This window comes from Rhipicephalus microplus, chromosome 9 (assembly GCF_043290135.1).
Source record: "Rhipicephalus microplus isolate Deutch F79 chromosome 9, USDA_Rmic, whole genome shotgun sequence".
Classification (NCBI taxonomy): Eukaryota; Metazoa; Arthropoda; class Arachnida; order Ixodida; family Ixodidae; genus Rhipicephalus; species Rhipicephalus microplus.
In genome coordinates, this window is record NC_134708.1 from 67,862,259 (window position 1) to 67,880,818 (window position 18,560).

Consider the following 18,560-nt stretch of genomic DNA (forward strand, 5'->3'; position numbering starts at 1 on the left):
ACTGATATGCATATATATATATATATATATATATATATATATATATATATATATATATATATATATATATATACGTATATAGATGTATGTATATATATATATATAGATATATAAGGGAAAGAAGTGTATACCTAAGGGCTCGTTTTCCGTGTTTTTAACACAATAATAATGAGATATAACAGACAGTAATGCCAAGGAATGTACAGGGGAAGTTATTAACATTAATGGAATGTAAATAAGAAGAAAGAAAAGTGGATGAAAAAATTACCAACTGTAAGCAGGAATCGAACCTACGACCTTCGAATTACGCGTTCGATGCTCTAACCACTGAGCTATTACAGCGGCACTCCCTCCATCCACTTTTTTGGGTTTATCTGTGAATTTAGAAGTAGGAGCGACAGTCAGCGCCATCTATAAGCCAAACAACGAGTGTGAAAACACTCTTATGCGCATGTTTGGCGTCACGTAGCACGTGAACTTATTATGAGCGGGCAGCTGATTAATTGTCCCTCTTATACAACCTAAACACACCAAGTCTGCCAGTACGAGACCCTCGTTCAATGAAATAAGGGAAAGAAGTGTATACCTAAGGGCTCGTTTTCCGTGTTTTTAACACAATAATAATGAGATATAACAGACAGTAATGCCAAGGAATGTACAGGGGAAGTTATTAACATTAATGGAATTTAAAAAAGAAGAAAGAAAAGTGGATGAAAAAATTACCAACTGTAAGCAGGAATCGAACCTACGACCTTCGAATTACGCGTTCGATGCTCTAACCACTGAGCTATTACAGCGGCACTCCCTCCATCCACTTTTTGGGTTTATCTGTGAATTTAGAAGTAGGAGCGACAGTCAGCGCCATCTATAAGCCAAACAACGAGTGTGAAAACACTCTTATGCGCATGTTTCGCGTCACGTAGCACGTGAACTTATTATGAGCGGGCAGCTGATTAATTGTCCCTCTTATACAACCTAAATACACCAAGTCTGCCAGTACGAGACCCTCGTTCAATGAAATAAGGGAAAGAAGTGTATACCTAAGGGCTCGTTTTCCGTGTTTTTAACACAATAATAATGAGATATAACAGACAGTAATGCCAAGGAATGTACAGAGGAAGTTATTAACATTAATGGAATGTAAATAAGAAGAAAGAAAAGTGGATGAAAAAATTACCAACTGTAAGCAGGAATCGAACCTACGACCTTCGAATTACGCGTTCGATGCTCTAACCACTGAGCTATTACAGCGGCACTCCCTCCATCCACTTTTTTGGGTTTATCTGTGAATTTAGAAGTAGGAGCGACAGTCAGCGCCATCTATAAGCCAAACAACGAGTGTGAAAACACTCTTATGCGCATGTTTGGCGTCACGTAGCACGTGAACTTATTATGAGCGGGCAGCTGATTAATTGTCCCTCTTATACAACCTAAACACACCAAGTCTGCCAGTACGAGACCCTCGTTCAATGAAATAAGGGAAAGAAGTGTATACCTAAGGGCTCGTTTTCCGTGTTTTTAACACAATAATAATGAGATATAACAGACAGTAATGCCAAGGAATGTACAGGGGAAGTTATTAACATTAATGGAATGTAAATAAGAAGAAAGAAAAGTGGATGAAAAAATTACCAACTGTAAGCAGGAATCGAACCTACGACCTTCGAATTACGCGTTCGATGCTCTAACCACTGAGCTATTACAGCGGCACTCCCTCCATCCACTTTTTTGGGTTTATCTGTGAATTTAGAAGTAGGAGCGACAGTCAGCGCCATCTATAAGCCAAACAACGAGTGTGAAAACACTCTTATGCGCATGTTTGGCGTCACGTAGCACGTGAACTTATTATAAGCGGGCAGCTGATTAATTGTCCCTCTTATACAACCTAAACACACCAAGTCTGCCAGTACGAGACCCTCGTTCAATGAAATAAGGGAAAGAAGTGTATACCTAAGGGCTCGTTTTCCGTGTTTTTAACACAATAATAATGAGATATAACAGACAGTAATGCCAAGGAATGTACAGGGGAAGTTATTAACATTAATGGAATGTAAATAAGAAGAAAGAAAAGTGGATGAAAAAATTACCAACTGTAAGCAGGAATCGAACCTACGACCTTCGAATTACGCGTTCGATGCTCTAACCACTGAGCTATTACAGCGGCACTCCCTCCATCCACTTTTTTGGGTTTATCTGTGAATTTAGAAGTAGGAGCGACAGTCAGCGCCATCTATAAGCCAAACAACGAGTGTGAAAACACTCTTATGCGCATGTTCGGCGTCACGTAGCACGTGAACTTATTATGAGCGGGCAGCTGATTAATTGTCCCTCTTATACAACCTAAACACACCAAGTCTGCCAGTACGAGACCCTCGTTCAATGAAATAAGGGAAAGAAGTGTATACCTAAGGGCTCGTTTTCCGTGTTTTTAACACAATAATAATGAGATATAACAGACAGTAATGCCAAGGAATGTACAGGGGAAGTTATTAACATTAATGGAATGTAAATAAGAAGAAAGAAAAGTGGTTGAAAAAATTACCAACTGTAAGCAGGAATCGAACCTACGACCTTCGAATTACGCGTTCGATGCTCTAACCACTGAGCTATTACAGCGGCACTCCCTCCATCCACTTTTTTGGGTTTATCTGTGAATTTAGAAGTAGGAGCGACAGTCAGCGCCATCTATAAGCCAAACAACGAGTGTGAAAACACTCTTATGCGCATGTTTGGCGTCACGTAGCACGTGAACTTATTATGAGCGGGAGCTGATTAATTGTCCCTCTTATACAACCTAAACACACCAAGTCTGCCAGTACGAGACCCTCGTTCAATGAAATAAGGGAAAGAAGTGTATACCTAAGGGCTCGTTTTCCGTGTTTTTAACACAATAATAATGAGATATAACAGACAGTAATGCCAAGGAATGTACAGGGGAAGTTATTAACATTAATGGAATTTAAAAAAGAAGAAAGAAAAGTGGATGAAAAAATTACCAACTGTAAGCAGGAATCGAACCTACGACCTTCGAATTACGCGTTCGATGCTCTAACCACTGAGCTATTACAGCGGCACTCCCTCCATCCACTTTTTTGGGTTTATCTGTGAATTTAGAAGTAGGAGCGACAGTCAGCGCCATCTATAACCCAAACAACGAGTGTGAAAACACTCTTATGCGCATGTTTGGCGTCACGTAGCACGTGAACTTATTATGAGCGGGCAGCTGATTAATTGTCCCTCTTATACAACCTAAACACACCAAGTCTGCCAGTACGAGACCCTCGTTCAATGAAATAAGGGAAAGAAGTGTATACCTAAGGGCTCGTTTTCCGTGTTTTTAACACAATAATAATGAGATATAACAGACAGTAATGCCAAGGAATGTACAGGGGAAGTTATTAACATTAATGGAATGTAAATAAGAAGAAAGAAAAGTGGATGAAAAAATTACCAACTGTAAGCAGGAATCGAACCTACGACCTTCGAATTACGCGTTCGATGCTCTAACCACTGAGCTATTACAGCGGCACTCCCTCCATCCACTTTTTTGGATTTATCTGTGAATTTAGAAGTAGGAGCGACAGTCAGCGCCATCTATAAGCCAAACAACGAGTGTGAAAACACTCTTATGCGCATGTTTGGCGTCACGTAGCACGTGAACTTATTATGAGCGGGCAGCTGATTAATTGTCCCTCTTATACAACCTAAACACACCAAGTCTGCCAGTACGAGACCCTCGTTCAATGAAATAAGGGAAAGAAGTGTATACCTAAGGGCTCGTTTTCCGTGTTTTTAACACAATAATAATGAGATATAACAGACAGTAATGCCAAGGAATGTACAGGGGAAGTTATTAACATTAATGGAATGTAAATAAGAAGAAAGAAAAGTGGATGAAAAAATTACCAACTGTAAGCAGGAATCGAACCTACGACCTTCGAATTACGCGTTCGATGCTCTAACCACTGAGCTATTACAGCGGCACTCCCTCCATCCACTTTTTTGGGTTTATCTGTGAATTTAGAAGTAGGAGCGACAGTCAGCGCCATCTATGAGCCAAACAACGAGTGTGAAAACACTCTTATGCGCAAGTTTGGCGTCACGTAGCACGTGAACTTATTATGAGCGGGCAGCTGATTAATTGTCTTTCTTATACAACCTAAACACACCAAGTCTGCCAGTACGAGACCCTCGTTCAATGAAATAAGGGAAAGAAGTGTATACCTAAGGGCTCGTTTTCCGTGTTTTTAACACAATAATAATGAGATATAACAGACAGTAATGCCAGGGAATGTACCGGGGAAGTTATTAACATTAATGGAATGTAAATAAGAAGAAAGAAAAGTGGATGAAAAAATCACCAACTGTAAGCAGGAATCGAACCTACGACCTTCGAATTACGCGTTCGATGCTCTAACCACTGAGCTATTACAGCGGCACTCCCTCCATCCACTTTTTTGGGTTTATCTGTGAATTTAGAAGTAGGAGCGACAGTCAGCGCCATCTATAAGCCAAACAACGAGTGTGAAAACACTCTTATGCGCATGTTTGGCGTCACGTAGCACGTGAACTTATTATGAGCGGGCAGCTGATTAATTAGAGCATCGAACGCGTAATTCGAAGGTCGTAGGTTCGATTCCTGCTTACAGTTGGTAATTTTTTCATCCACTTTTCTTTCTTCTTATTTACATTCCATTAATGTTAATAACTTCCCCTGTACATTCCTTGGCATTACTGTCTGTTATATCTCATTATTATTGTGTTAAAAACACGGAAAACGAGCCCTTAGGTATACACTTCTTTCCCTTATTTCATTGAACGAGGGTCTCGTACTGGCAGACTTGGTGTGTTTAGGTTGTATAAGAGGGACAATTAATCAGCTGCCCGCTCATAATAAGTTCACGTGCTACGTGACGCCAAACATGCGCATAAGAGTGTTTTCACACTCGTTGTTTGGCTTATAGATGGCGCTGACTGTCGCTCCTACTTCTAAATTCACAGATAAACCCAAAAAAGTGGATGGAGGCAGTGCCGCTGTAATAGATCAGTGGTTAGAGCATCGAACGCGTAATTCGAAGGTCGTAGGTTCGATTCCTGCTTACAGTTGGTAATTTTTTCATCCACTTTTCTTTCTTCTTATTTACATTCTATTAATGTTAATAACTTCCCCTGTACATTTCTTGGCATTACTGTCTGTTATATCTCATTATTATTGTGTTAAAAACACGGAAAACGAGCCCTTAGGTATACACTTCTTTCCCTTATTTCATTGAACGAGGGTCTCGTACTGGCAGACTTGGTGTGTTTAGGCTGTATAAGAGGGACAATTAATCAGCTGCCCGCTCATAATAAGTTCACGTGCTACGTGACGCCAAACATGCGCATAAGAGTGTTTTCACACTCGTTGTTTGGCTTATAGATGGCGCTGACTGTCGCTCCTACTTCTAAATTCACAGATAAACCCAAAAAAGTGGATGGAGGGAGTGCCGCTGTAATAGCTCAGTGGTTAGAGCATCGAACGCGTAATTCGAAGGTCGTAGGTTCGATTCCTGCTTACAGTTGGTAATTTTTCATCCACTTTTCTTTCTTCTTATTTACATTCCATTAATGTTAATAACTTCCCCTGTACATTCCTTGGCATTACTGTCTGTTATATCTCATTATTATTGTGTTAAAAACACGGAAAACGAGCCTTTAGGTATACACTTCTTTCCCTTATTTCATTGAACGAGGGTCTCGTACTGGCAGACTTGGTGTGTTTAGGTTGTATAAGAGGGACAATTAATCAGCTGCCCGCTCATAATAAGTTCACGTGCTACGTGACGCCAAACATGCGCATAAGAGTGTTTTCACACTCGTTGTTTGGCTTATAGATGGCGCTGACTGTCGCTCCTACTTCTAAATTCACAGATAAACCCAGAAAAGTGGATGGAGGGAGTGCCGCTGTAATAGCTCAGCGGTTAGAGCATCGAACGCGTAATTCGAAGGTCGTAGGTTCGATTCCTGCTTACAGTTGGTAATTTTTTCATCCACTTTTCTTTCTTCTTATTTACATTCCATTAATGTTAATAACTTCCCCTGTACATTCCTTGGCATTACTGTCTGTTATATCTCATTATTATTGTGTTAAAAACACGGAAAACGAGCCCTTAGGTATACACTTCTTTCCCTTATTTCATTGAACGAGGGTCTCGTACTGGCAGACTTGGTGTGTTTAGGTTGTATAAGAGGGACAATTAATCAGCTGCCCGCTCATAATAAGTTCACGTGCTACGTGACGCCAAACATGCGCATAAGAGTGTTTTCACACTCGTTGTTTGGCTTATAGATGGCGCTGACTGTCGCTCCTACTTCTAAATTCACAGATAAACCCAAAAAAGTGGATGGAGGGAGTGCCGCTGTAATAGCTCAGTGGTTAGAGCATCGAACGCGTAATTCGAAGGTCGTAGGTTCGATTCCTGCTTACAGTTGGTAATTTTTTCATCCACTTTTCTTTCTTCTTATTTACATTCCATTAATGTTAATAACTTCCCCTGTACATTCCTTGGCATTACTGTCTGTTATATCTCATTATATATATATATATATATATATATATATATATATATATATATATATATATATATATACCAAGAAATGGAGGACGGGAAAAGCAAAACTTTTCTTTTTCCTGCATTTCAGCCGGGGACCGCCCTTCATCAGGGAAGAAACCCTGAGTGTTTTTTTTTTCCTGATGAAGCCCGGTCCCTTGATGAAACGTAGGAAAAATAAAAAATCTTCGTTTTGCCCGTCCTCCACTTCTTGGTATTTTTCCACTGGATCCCAGGACACCTTCTTTTTCATATATATATATATATATATATATATATATATATATATATATATATATTTATATATATATTAATATATATATATATATATATATATATATATTTATATATATATATATATATATATATATAATATATATTTATTTATATGTATATATATATATATATATATATATATATATATATATATATATATATATATATATATATATATATATTGTTACGTACAATCCAAATGGTGTGCGAATAACTGTTTATTGGGGTGAACTTGTGCCCGAAAAGTAAAAAAAAAATGTAGCGGCGTCTCTAACAGGCGATCAGCAAAATGGGATCAATCACCGAGAGAACGCTCGAGCCGAGCACAACTTTTTTTCATCAAAATTCCGTGCCGAGGAGGCGCGCGCCGTCACGGCATTTTTATTGTTTGATCATCAAGCCGCTGATCTCTTGGGGGGCGCACGAACTAGCGCGCGTAGTTTAAATACTGCGTTGGCCTTGCGTCATTATCCCTCCTCCAAAAACGCATCGACCCGATGCGTAAAAGCAGTGTTGCTGAGATGGTCTGAATGCGTGGTTTCCATTGGAGAAATAGGTATTCCTCATAATCGGGTGTGTATAGTTCGATGTTCATTGCCAGTCATAGTATGGCTTCATTCTGACTACATGCACGATTTCTGTGCTCCTTCGGCATCTTGATGAGCTCACTTGTCCTTGCGGTGACACCTCGTAGTTCAAGGAGCTGACGCGACGAAGGACTCGGTAAGGGCCGAAATAGCGGCGCATGAGCTTTTCGGAAAGGCCAGGAGTCCGCACGGGAGTCCAAATCCAAACTAGGTCGCCTGGTGCGTAGTCTTCTCCTCTCCGACGAAGGTTGTAACGGTTTGCATCCACACGTTGTTGTTGTTTTATGTGATGTCGCACCAACTGACGTGCTTCTTCGGCTCGCTGAATGAATTCGCTGATGTCAGGCTTGTGCTCTGTATTGTCGCCTACAGGCAGCATTGCATCTAATGGTGTGGTAACTACTCGACCATAGACTAGCTTGAATGGCGTCACCTTAGTAGTCTTCTGCACAACAGTATTGTAAGCGAAAGTGGCGTACGGCAGTATCTTGTCCCACGTACGGTGCTCCAAGTTAACGTAAATGGACAACATATCGGTTAGAGTTCTGTTGAGTCGCTCGGTTAACCCATTCGTTTGGGGGTGGTAAGCCGTTGTTTTCCTATGACTTGTGTCGGTAAGTTTCATAATGGACTGCATCAGATTGGCTGTGAATGCAGTTCCTCGATCCGTGATCCGTGAACCTTTGGGGCACCATGCCGTAGTACAATGTTATTGACGAAAAATTCAGCTACTTCTATAGCCGTGCCCCTGGTGAGAGAGGCTGTCTCGGCATACCGGGTTAAGTAGCCTGTCGCCACAACTATCCTTCGGTTGCCCATTGATGACGTAGGAAATGGACCAAGTAGATCCATTCCTACTTGTTCAAATGGAGACTCAGGTGGTTCAATTGGTTGGAGAAATCCTGCAGGTTTCAATGGAGGCGTTTTGCGTCTCTGGCAATCTCTACATGTCCTTACATAATGCTGTACAACATCCAGTAACTTTGGCCAGTAGTACTTGGTGCGGATGCGAGCCAATGTTCTACTCATTCCGAGGTGTCCTGCTGCTGAGTCATCGTGGCAGGCTTCCAGGATTTCGGGTCGCAAGGCCGAAGGAACGACGAGTAGGAATTTCTCCTTGCTGTGCTCGAAGTTTCTCTTGTATAAAACGTTGTTTCTCTTGAGGTACGAGGACAATCCCCGGACGAAAACTCGAGGAACACGCACGGGTTGCCCTTCCAGATGCTGGATCAGTTTAAGCAACTCCGCGTCAGATCGCTGATATTCAGTCATGTCTGCGGTGCTGACGGCGCCAAGAAACGGAAAGTCGTCTCCATCTTCCACAGGTGCAGATTCTGTTGGTGCGCGTGACAGGCAATCAGCATCGCTGTGCTTGTGACCCGACTTGTATACGGCTGTTATGTCGTATTCTTGCAACCTGAGGCTCCATCTAGCAAGTCGTCCAGAAAAGTCCTTTAGGCCTGCGAGCCAGCACAACGAGTGATGGTCGCTCACTGCTCGAAATGGTCTACCATATAAGTACGGTCGGAATTTCTGTATGGCCCATATTACCGCTAGACATTCTTTTTCCGTCGCCGAATAATTTATTTCAGCTCTCGAAAGAGTGCGACTAGCATATGCGACCACTTTTTCCTCTACGTTTTGCAGCTGCACAAGGACGGCGTCTAGTCCCAAATTGCTTGCGTTCGTGTGAATCTCTGTTTCGGCTTTTTCGTGGAAATGTGCCAGGACGGGGTGGTGTAGGAGTCGCTGTCGTAGCTCATTGAACGCCTCTTGCTCGCTTGTTCAGGTGAAAGGCATGTCTTCTTTCGTCAGTCGGGTTAGTGGCTCCGCAATCTTCGAAAAATCTTTGATGAATCTTCTGTAATAGGCACAAAGTCCTAAGAATCGTCTCACAGCCTTTTCATCTGTCGGTCTAGGAAACTTTTCTACAGCTGCTGTCTTTTTGTGGTCAGGTCGAATGCCTTCAGAGCTAACCACATGACCGAGGAAAAGCAGTTCATGAAACCCAAAATGGCGCTTTTGAAGTTTTATCGTCAGCCCTGCTGAACTAATCGCTTCGAGCACAGTCCGTAGTCGTTCCACATGCTGATCGAAGGTGGCCGAAAAGATCACGACGTCATCGAGATAAACAAGGCAGGACTGCCATTTTAACCCGGACCGCACTGTATCCATCATCCGCTGAAATGTGGCGGGTACGGAACACAGGCCAAATGGGAGTACCTTGAACTCGTATAAACCATCTGGGGTCACGAAAGCAGTTTTCTCGTGATCTCGTTCGTCCACTTCTATCTGCCAGTATCCGCTCTTGAGGTCTTGAGAGGAGAAGAATTTCGCGTCTCGTAGTCTTTCAAGGGTGTCATTGATCCTTGGAAGGGGATAGACATCTCGCTTTGTGACTACGTTCAATTTTCGGTAGTCAACGCAGAAGCGCAAGGTCTGGTCCTTTTTCTTTACCAGTACTAAAGGTGAGGCCCATGGGCTGGCCGACGGTTGAATTACGTCGTCCCTGAGCATTTCTTCAACTTGGCCTCTGATGACTTCTCTCTCTTTTGGTGACACTCGGTACGGGTGCTGGCAAATAGGTCTAACAGATTGATCAATTATGATGCGGTGTTTGATGATAGATGTTCTTTGCACTTTCGATGACGTGGAAAAACATGAGGCGTACTCCCGTATAAGGCTCTCGATTTTTTGTTTCTGGTTCGGTGATAGAGCTGCTTCAATGCGGATAGATGCGAGTATGTAATCTATACCGTCAGGGTGCAGTGGTGCAGTCTCGGAAGAATTCAAATCCGTAATCGGAACGTAATCGTGCAAGTAACCAACAACAGTTCCCTTCACAAGGTGCTGCACCTCATTTCGGAAATTTGTCAGGAAGACACTCGTACACCCATCACGCAGTCGTACAATACCTGTTGCTGCACAGATCCCTTTCTCGAGTAATAGCCCAGCATTGCTTTCTGCCATTCCTTCATAGTCTTTGTACACATTGCTTTTTACGGTGACAACGATGATGGATCTTGCAGGTACTGTTACATCATCACCTGCAATCTGGAGCGCATCGAATCGTTTTTCACTCTCGAATGTCGCGATGGCGTGTTTCGTCGAGAACGAGACGCACGTTTCCTGCAAGTTTATCACTGCGCCATTGGCCTGCAAAAAGTCCATTCTTATAATTACATCTCTTGAACACTCCGACAGGACAATGAAGCTGGCGACGTAGGTGAAGCCGCGTATCCCGACTCTAGAGGTACACATGCCTGCCGGATAGATAAGGTGTCCCCCAGGCGGTTCGCACTTGTGGTCCTATCCAAGGGGTCAGCACTTTTTTCAGCGTTCTGGCAAGTCCCCTGCTCATGACGGAATAGTCTGCGCCTGTGTCTACCAAAGCATTCGTTTCGTAGCCGTCTATAATTACCGACAAATCAGAAGCGACGTTACCATTTCCGCACGTAGTCTCGTGTCCATCATCACATTTTGAAATCGGCACTGGAGGTTGTTTTCTTGCGTCGGCAGCGGCCTTACCTCCCCAGGTCGCCGATTCTAGTTTTCCCGAAGCGGGTTTTGGGGAAGTCGCCTCGGAGAGCTTGAAGATGGGCGCGGACTTGGTGACCGATACCTCAGTGGCGCTGTCGACCGAGACTGATGCTGCTGCGAGGAGTGAGCACCTTGACGCGTTGACAAGTACTCCTCGATTTCAAAAGGTCGCTCCCCATTCCGTGGACAGGCAGCGTTTACGGGAAAACCCCGAAGTCCAGCTCGGCGATATTCACACATCCCGTAAAGATGGCCAGCTTCGTCGCAGTGATAACAAAGCGGAATTCGATCAGGAGTGCGCCATATATCAGCTTTTCGGATCCTAGTCTCGGCTGGAGACGGCGTAAATCGATGTTTCGGCAGATGCGTGGTTGCTGCGGCGAAATAATGTCCAGGGGCAGCGAAAGGAGGTCCAGGGGCGACGAAATGAGGTACAGGGGCGCTTCTCAGTACCTCGGCGTACGAGACTGCGGGCTGCATCGGAACCGACGCTTGAACAGGCTGGGCTTGTGGCTGCTGCTCACGGACTGCCTGTCTCACCTCCTCCCGAACAACTTCCGCTAATGACGAGACCGTTGAGAAGCTGCCGTTTAGCTTCTGGAGCGCTTCTCGAACCACCGATCGAATGAGTTCTCGTAATACGTCGATGCTATTTCCGAATACTGCTGACACCGCGTCTACGGATGCGACGTTAACATCTCGATTGCAGTGCATCGCTCGCTGTTGCAGAGTCTTTTCAACCGCTGTCGCCTCGGTGCGAAATTCAGTGACGTTCCGCGGGGGACATCGGAGCAAACCAGCGAAAATCTCCTGCTTCACCCCGCGCATCAGGTGCCGAAGTTTCTTGTCCTCGCTCATATTTTGATCAGACCGGTGGAATAACCGGCACATGTCTTCCACATACATTGCGACGTTTTCATTGTTGCGCTGGTTTCTTGCTTGCAAGGCAGCTTCAGCTCTTTCCTTGCGGTCTGTACTCGGGTATGTGGCCAGTAGCTCCCATCGCAAATCATCCCACGATCGAATGGTACCTTCATGGTTTTCAAACCACGTTCGTGCGCTGTCCTGCAATGCGAAATAAACTCGGCGGAGCTTCCATTCTTCGGTCCATCCGTTGCAGTTGGCGACGCGCTCAAAACCCTCCAGCCAATCTTCGGCGTATTCATGAGGATCGCCATGAAAAGGGTCCGGCGTCCGTGGCTCATCGACAACGACGTGCGTGGCAGCGACTGAAGACAAAACGGCCTGTGTGGCAGCGGTTGGAGACGACATTTCGGTACTCTCACCAGAGACAGCTGGAGACACTCTGGGTTCTGGTGGCAGGGGAAATTCCGGCGGCTCACCACGTAGACGACGGCTGGAGCACTGATGAACTGGCGTGAGCTCAGTTGGTTCGACTGCTCGTGGTTCCGGGCCGCTTCCTCGAAGTCCAACTGGGTTTGGGATCATTACCCGGCTCCTCCACCAGAATAGTTAAGTACAATCTAAATGGTGTACGAAAAACTGTTTATTGGGGAGAACTTGTGCCCGAAAAGTAAAGAAAAATGTAGCGGTGTCTCTAACAGGCGATCAGCAAAAAGGGATGAATCACCGAGAAAACCCTCGAGCCGTGCATTACTTCTTTTTCATCAAAATCCCGTGCCGAGGAGGCGCGCGCCGTCACGGCATTTTTCTTGTTTGGTCATCAAACCGCTGATCTCTTGGGGGGCGCACGAACTAGCGCGCGTAGTTTAAATACTGCGTTTGCCTTGCGTCAATATATATATATAAGGGAAATAAGTGTGTATCTAAGGTCGTGTCTTGACACAATAACAATAATTAGATCTAACATAACAGAGAGTATTGTCAAGAAAAGTATAGGGTAAGTTATTAGACCGAATCGTAATGGTAATGTAACAAGCGTGTTTTTCGGAGGAACTTCAGCAAGAAACTCGCCAGAACAAGCAAGACAGCTGCAGCACAGAAAACAGGAGGCCGAGAGCGCGACACACGAACTTCGTCGTCTTTTCTCTCACTGGCACAGAGCTAGCGCCGATGTGCACCGGTACAATTTCCTCCCCGCACAAAGAGGAGCCATCCTGGCGACGGCGACTTAAGGAAAAGACGCTATAGGTGGGTCGTAGCAGGGTTTAAGTCACGTGACGTGAACTGTTTCGCGGCCTCGGCAGCGATGATCGGGCGATGGGTTCACCAGCCCGACGACGTAATTTACGGGAGATGTCTGCTCCAGTATGCGGTAAGGACCATGGTACCGTGACAAAAGCTTAGTGTCCCAAAGCCAAACCAGCTTGCACGGAGAGTAATGGGCATCAGACGCAGCTGTGTCATGACGCAATTTTTGTCACGACTGATCTTGCGGGTCTTTCGGGGTGTACAAGCGAGCCAATTTACGGCATTTTTCAGCGTAAGCAGCAGCTTGGAAGATGGGTTTGCCTTCGGAAACGTCCGGTTGGTACGGCAGAATGGTGTCCATAGAACATGAAGGTCCACGTCCATACAGGAGAAAGAAGGGAGAGAAGCCAGTGGTAGTTTGAGACGCAGAGTTGTAAGCGTAGGTGACGAAAGGAAGTAAGCGGTCCCAGTTTGTGTGGTCTTCCGACATGTACATCGCCAGCATGTCGGCAAGGGTACGATTGAGGCGTTCCGTAATGCCGTCAGTCTGAGGATGGTATGTGGAAGCGGTGCGGTGTACGATGCGGCCTTCTTTGAGCAGAACCTCGATGGCATATGAGAGGAAGACCCGGCCACGGTCACTAAGTAATTCTCGTGGGGCCCCATGGCGCAGAATGAGATGACGAAAAAGGAACCACGCGACGTCTTTCGCAGTGGCGGCTGGTAGCGCAGATGTTTCCACGTACCGCTTGAGGTGGTCGATGACGACTATTATCCAGTGGTTGTCGTCAATAGTGGTCGGGAGTGGACCGAAGAGATCGACTCCAACGTGGTCGAATGGTTGGGCAGGGCAGGGCAATGGCTGTAGAGGACCAGCGGTGCTGTGAGCAGGAACCTTGCGACATTGGCACGCAGGGCACAACTGAACGTACCGGCGAACGTATCGGTGCATTCCTCGCCAGAAGTACCTCAGGCGAAGACGCGAGTGCGTCTCGAACGAGCTAGCATGACCACACTGAGGGTCGTCGTGGAAGGCACTGCAAATGTCCGCGCGCATATGACGGGGGATCACGAGGAGCCACCTGCAGCCGTCGTTCAGGTAATTGTGACGATACAGCAAGCCTTCACGAAGTGCAAAGTGTTGCACTTGACGACGTAGGGTGCATGAAGTTGAGTTTGAGGTCCGTTGCGACAAAATGTCAAGCAGGGAAGCGATCTAGGAATATTTGCGTTGTTCTTTCGGCATGTCGGTGATGCTCAGAGATGATGAATAACAAGTGGAAGCTGGTGAGCCGGCAGTGTAGGAAGGCAGTGGTGATCGAGATAGGGCGTCAGCGTCCGATTGTTTTCGTCCAGAGCGATAAATCACAACTATATCATACTCCTCTAATCGTAAAGCCCAGCGACCCAGGCGTCCAGTCGTGTCTTTCAAGAACGACAGCCAGCATAGCGCGTGGTGGTCGGTAACAACATCAAACTGACGCCCATAGAGTTAGGTGCGAAAAAACCGATTGCCCAAACAATTGCCAAACACACCTTTTCTGTGACGGAGTAATATGACTCCACCTTTGTGAGGCTACGACTGGCTGGCATATGCTACAACGTACTCGCCAAAGTCTAGTTTTCGCACGGCAATTACCGCGCCAAGGCCGACACCGCTAGCGTCTGTGTGTATTTCTGTAGGCGCGTTGGGGTCATAGTGGCGCAGAATTGAAGGAGACGTGAGGAGTAGGCAAAGCTTCGTAAATGACTCATTGCAATCGGCATTCCAAGCTGTGAGGTCGTTGCTGCCGGCGAGAAGCTGTGTCAAGGGGGATATAATGGAGGAGAAATCGCTTATCAAGCGCCGAAAATATGAACACAGTCCAATAAAGCTTCGGGTTCCTTTACAGTGCTGGGCTTGGGATATTCGGCAACCGCTCGAAATTTGGAAGGATCTGGCGAAATTCCTTTTTTGAAGTTGACGTGGCCTAGCATGTTAAACTGATGGGCTACAAAATGACATTTCTTTAGGTTTAACTGCAAGCCGGCATTAGTGAGGCACTCGAGAGCTTGTTCAGGGCGAGCAATATGGGATGGGAAATCTGCAAAAAAAAAACATAATGTCATGTAAGTAGCATAAACAGGTACGCCATTTGAGGCCTCTGAGAATGGTGTCCATCATCTTTTCAAAGGTAGCAGGCGTGTTGCAAAGGCCGAAAGGCATTACGTTAAATTCGTATAAACCGTCAGGGGTGACGAACGCTGTTTTCGGATGGTCGGCTTCAGCCATGGGCACTTGCCAGTAGCCTGAGCGCAGATCCAGTGATGAGAGATATTCGGCTCCTTGTAGGCAGTCCAGGGCGTCGTCGATGCGGGGTATGGGATAAACACCCTTCCGCGTAATCTTGTTTAGGCGGCAATAGTCAACGCAAAATCTTATTGAACTGTCTTTTTTCCGCACCAGCATGACAGGAGAGGCCCAGGTACTGTTCGATTCCTAAATCACGCCACGTTTCAGCATGTCATCGACGTCGTCGCTAATAACGCAGCGTTCGGCCTGCGATACCCGAAATCGACGCTGTCACAGGGGAGCATGATGACCGGTTTCAATTCGACAAACCCCGGCAGACGTGCGCCTCAATAATGGCTGGCCAACGGCGAAAGAGGCACGAAAGCGTTCAAGCAGTTGAACAACCTTTGTGCGCTGGACTGGCGTAAGCGCATTATCGATGCTACGCAAGAGGATGTCTTGGACAGGGGAGGTTGTAGTCGTGGCATAGGTGATGGCATTTATTGTCAACGGTGTCTTTTCGCACGTTGCATCCAGAGGGAAGGTGGCCTCAAGGCTGTCTAAATGTCCAACACATTCACCGCGTAACAGAGTTGCGGAGCAAGGAAAGAGATTGCACGCGTAGACCACACCGGCACCCTTCACGAGGGTAACGACGGCAAATAGGAGTATGAGGTTCCGTCGGTGTGCACAGTCTTCATACAGTGTAAACGGAGTGGTCCAATCACAAACAGAGTCTGAGGAAACGGACACCAGGGTGGCAAAAACCGGAGAAATGACAGCGTCAGCAGCGACAGCCAATTTAGGCACCGGGCTCGGGATGTTGACGACTGTGGTACTGAAAGGGGACAAAGCGAGTCGAGCTCAAGCGCAGTCAACGAGCGCATCATTTGTAGAAAGGAAGTCCCAACCGAGGATCACGTTATGGGGCGCATCTGGTAGGACAACGAATTCCACAATGTAGAATGTGTCGTTGATAAAAAGACGTTTCGTGCACGCCGCCACAGGCTCAACGTGCTGCGAGCTCGCCGTCCGTAATGAAAGATCAGAAACGGGTATCATCACTTTCTGCAGTTTGTGGCACAAATGTTCACTTGAAACAGAAACGGCAGCTCCTGTGTCGACAAGAGCGTTCGTCGTGACACCATCAATAACAACCGCGATCTCGTTTGGAAGCGAAAGGTGAGGCCTTGAAATTTTGTACGAGGGCGCTGTTCGTGCCTCAGGAAGTGCGGCTCTTAGCTTTCCTTTTGCGCGAGGTTGGTATGGTGGAGCATAGGAGAAATAGAGCGGCGCCGGGGAGGAGGAGATTGACGTGAGGGGTAAGTGGCACGGCGCGAAGACGCGCCCGATGAGTCGGCGGAAACAGGATATGCTGGCTACTGTGGCATGTAGTCAAGGTTGGGGATGTAATCATTGGCATCAACACTGCGCTGACGGCGACAGTGACGCGCAACATGGCCAGGAATGCCACAGGCGTAGCAGATTGGCCTGCTGTCTGGAGTGAGCTAAGGGTTGTGAGGTGGTCCGGGAGGTGAGAGGGCTCGCGCGAGAACCGGGCGTATTGTTTGAACAGGGCGTGGTGGCGAGTAGAAGTTGGTGACTGGGGCAGATGCTGTTGGCGTCGGTCGAGCATAGGAACGGGTAACGGCCTCAGCATAGGTGAGAGGCACTGCAGGCTGTGTTGGTGATATAGGATGTAAAACTGCCTCAGCAACTTGAGCCTCCTTGACATGACGGAGCGAGTGATCCAGTGCCGTGGGACTCTCGGTGACAAACGTGACAATTGAAAGCTGACGAGCTACTTTCTCACAGATACCTTGCCGTGGGCAGTTCCTACCCATGGCAAGGTATTTTTTCACCCACTTTTCTTTCTTCACACTTACATGCCTATTCGGTCTAATAACGTTAATATGCGGCAGTAATGTGGAATATTCAGCGCCAGTGCTCTTAGCTTCCAAATATTTCAGCTCTACTGTGGGAATTCCGGCGCGACAGGTATAATGGCGCTCTTCGCGCAGCTCGTCAAAGCTTTGACACAGTTCAATAGCTTGCGCTACTGTCTGGGGGCACTTCGCTATCAGCATATGAAATGCATCGTCATCTATGCCATCAGTATGTGCCTTAATTTGTCAGAGTCCGCCATGGATGCATTCACGTGCTTACAAGAATCTATGACGTCCTCAATATAACTCGTAAACGTCTCACCGTTCCTTTGGGCTCAGGCACAGAGGTGATGTTCGGCGCGAAGCTTGCGCAATCCAGGCCAATCGAAGAACAAAGCGATGATTTGCTTGAGTGCCAACCAGGTGGTAAACTCGGCTTCATGGTTGTAGTACCATAGCTTCGCCACATCGGTCAGATAGAAGCTGACGCGCGTCAACTTAGCAGGCTCACCCCATTTGTTGGGACCGCTAAAACGCTCAAACTCTACCAGCTAGTCTTCGACGTCAAGTTTGTCGGTGCCACTGAACATTGGAAGGTCATGTTGACGAAGCGTCCCAGCAAACATGACCGCAGATAATTCTTGGGAAGGAGCGGCGTCCTCGGCCATTCCGGGGGCATATGGTAAAGTACTGTTGCAGAGCTCTAGGATGAAAAGTTGAACAACCCAGCAGCCCTCCACCAAATGTAACAAGCGTGTTCTTCGGAGGAGTTTCAGCAAGAAACTCGCCAGGGCAAGCAAGACAGCTGCAGCACAAAAAACAGGAGGCCGAAAGGGAAAGCGCGACACATGAACTTCGTCGTCTTTTCTCACACTGGCACAGAGCTAGTGCCGATGTGCAGTGGTACAATGTGAAGAAAGAAAACTGGGTGAAAATATAACTTGCCGTGGGCACGAACCGAATCTGCAACCTTCGAATAACGCGTTCGATGCTCTACTACTGAGCTACCACGGTGGCTATTAGCCCAGCCACTTTTTTGGGTATATATGTGAATTTAAACGTAGGAGTGTCAGCCAGCACCACCAGTTGCCAGTTGCCATGGCATCGAGTGCGGCACACTCTCTATGTGCCTGTGTGGCGTCACGTAGCACGTGAACTTATTACGAGCTGGCAGCTGACCAATAGTCCCTCGTATAGAGGTCTTGTATTGGCAGACTTGGTGTCTTCGGGTTGCCGTGGGCAGTTCCTACCCACGGCAAGGTATTTTTTCACCCACTTTTCTTTCTTCACACTTACA

General features: G+C 46.4%; 12 non-coding genes across 12 annotated transcripts; 2 read left to right on the plus strand and 10 right to left on the minus strand.

Moving 5' to 3' along the window:
• Positions 1-269: 269 nt before the first annotated feature.
• TRNAT-CGU (transfer RNA threonine (anticodon CGU)) lies at positions 270-342 on the minus strand. The gene has a single exon. It is a non-coding gene; the product is annotated as a tRNA-Thr (tRNA).
• A 382-nt stretch (positions 343-724) lies between these two features.
• TRNAT-CGU (transfer RNA threonine (anticodon CGU)) lies at positions 725-797 on the minus strand. The gene has a single exon. It is a non-coding gene; the product is annotated as a tRNA-Thr (tRNA).
• A 381-nt stretch (positions 798-1,178) lies between these two features.
• TRNAT-CGU (transfer RNA threonine (anticodon CGU)) lies at positions 1,179-1,251 on the minus strand. The gene has a single exon. It is a non-coding gene; the product is annotated as a tRNA-Thr (tRNA).
• Positions 1,252-1,633: 382 nt separating this feature from the next.
• Positions 1,634-1,706, minus strand: TRNAT-CGU (transfer RNA threonine (anticodon CGU)). The gene has a single exon. It is a non-coding gene; the product is annotated as a tRNA-Thr (tRNA).
• Positions 1,707-2,088: 382 nt separating this feature from the next.
• On the minus strand, positions 2,089-2,161 carry TRNAT-CGU (transfer RNA threonine (anticodon CGU)). Its single transcript has one exon. It is a non-coding gene; the product is annotated as a tRNA-Thr (tRNA).
• A 382-nt stretch (positions 2,162-2,543) lies between these two features.
• Positions 2,544-2,616, minus strand: TRNAT-CGU (transfer RNA threonine (anticodon CGU)). The gene has a single exon. It is a non-coding gene; the product is annotated as a tRNA-Thr (tRNA).
• A 381-nt stretch (positions 2,617-2,997) lies between these two features.
• TRNAT-CGU (transfer RNA threonine (anticodon CGU)) lies at positions 2,998-3,070 on the minus strand. Its single transcript has one exon. It is a non-coding gene; the product is annotated as a tRNA-Thr (tRNA).
• A 382-nt stretch (positions 3,071-3,452) lies between these two features.
• Positions 3,453-3,525, minus strand: TRNAT-CGU (transfer RNA threonine (anticodon CGU)). Its single transcript has one exon. It is a non-coding gene; the product is annotated as a tRNA-Thr (tRNA).
• Positions 3,526-3,907: 382 nt separating this feature from the next.
• Positions 3,908-3,980, minus strand: TRNAT-CGU (transfer RNA threonine (anticodon CGU)). The gene has a single exon. It is a non-coding gene; the product is annotated as a tRNA-Thr (tRNA).
• Positions 3,981-4,362: 382 nt separating this feature from the next.
• On the minus strand, positions 4,363-4,435 carry TRNAT-CGU (transfer RNA threonine (anticodon CGU)). Its single transcript has one exon. It is a non-coding gene; the product is annotated as a tRNA-Thr (tRNA).
• Positions 4,436-5,488: 1,053 nt separating this feature from the next.
• On the plus strand, positions 5,489-5,561 carry TRNAT-CGU (transfer RNA threonine (anticodon CGU)). The gene has a single exon. It is a non-coding gene; the product is annotated as a tRNA-Thr (tRNA).
• Positions 5,562-6,397: 836 nt separating this feature from the next.
• TRNAT-CGU (transfer RNA threonine (anticodon CGU)) lies at positions 6,398-6,470 on the plus strand. Its single transcript has one exon. It is a non-coding gene; the product is annotated as a tRNA-Thr (tRNA).
• The last annotated feature ends 12,090 nt before the right edge of the window (positions 6,471-18,560 follow it).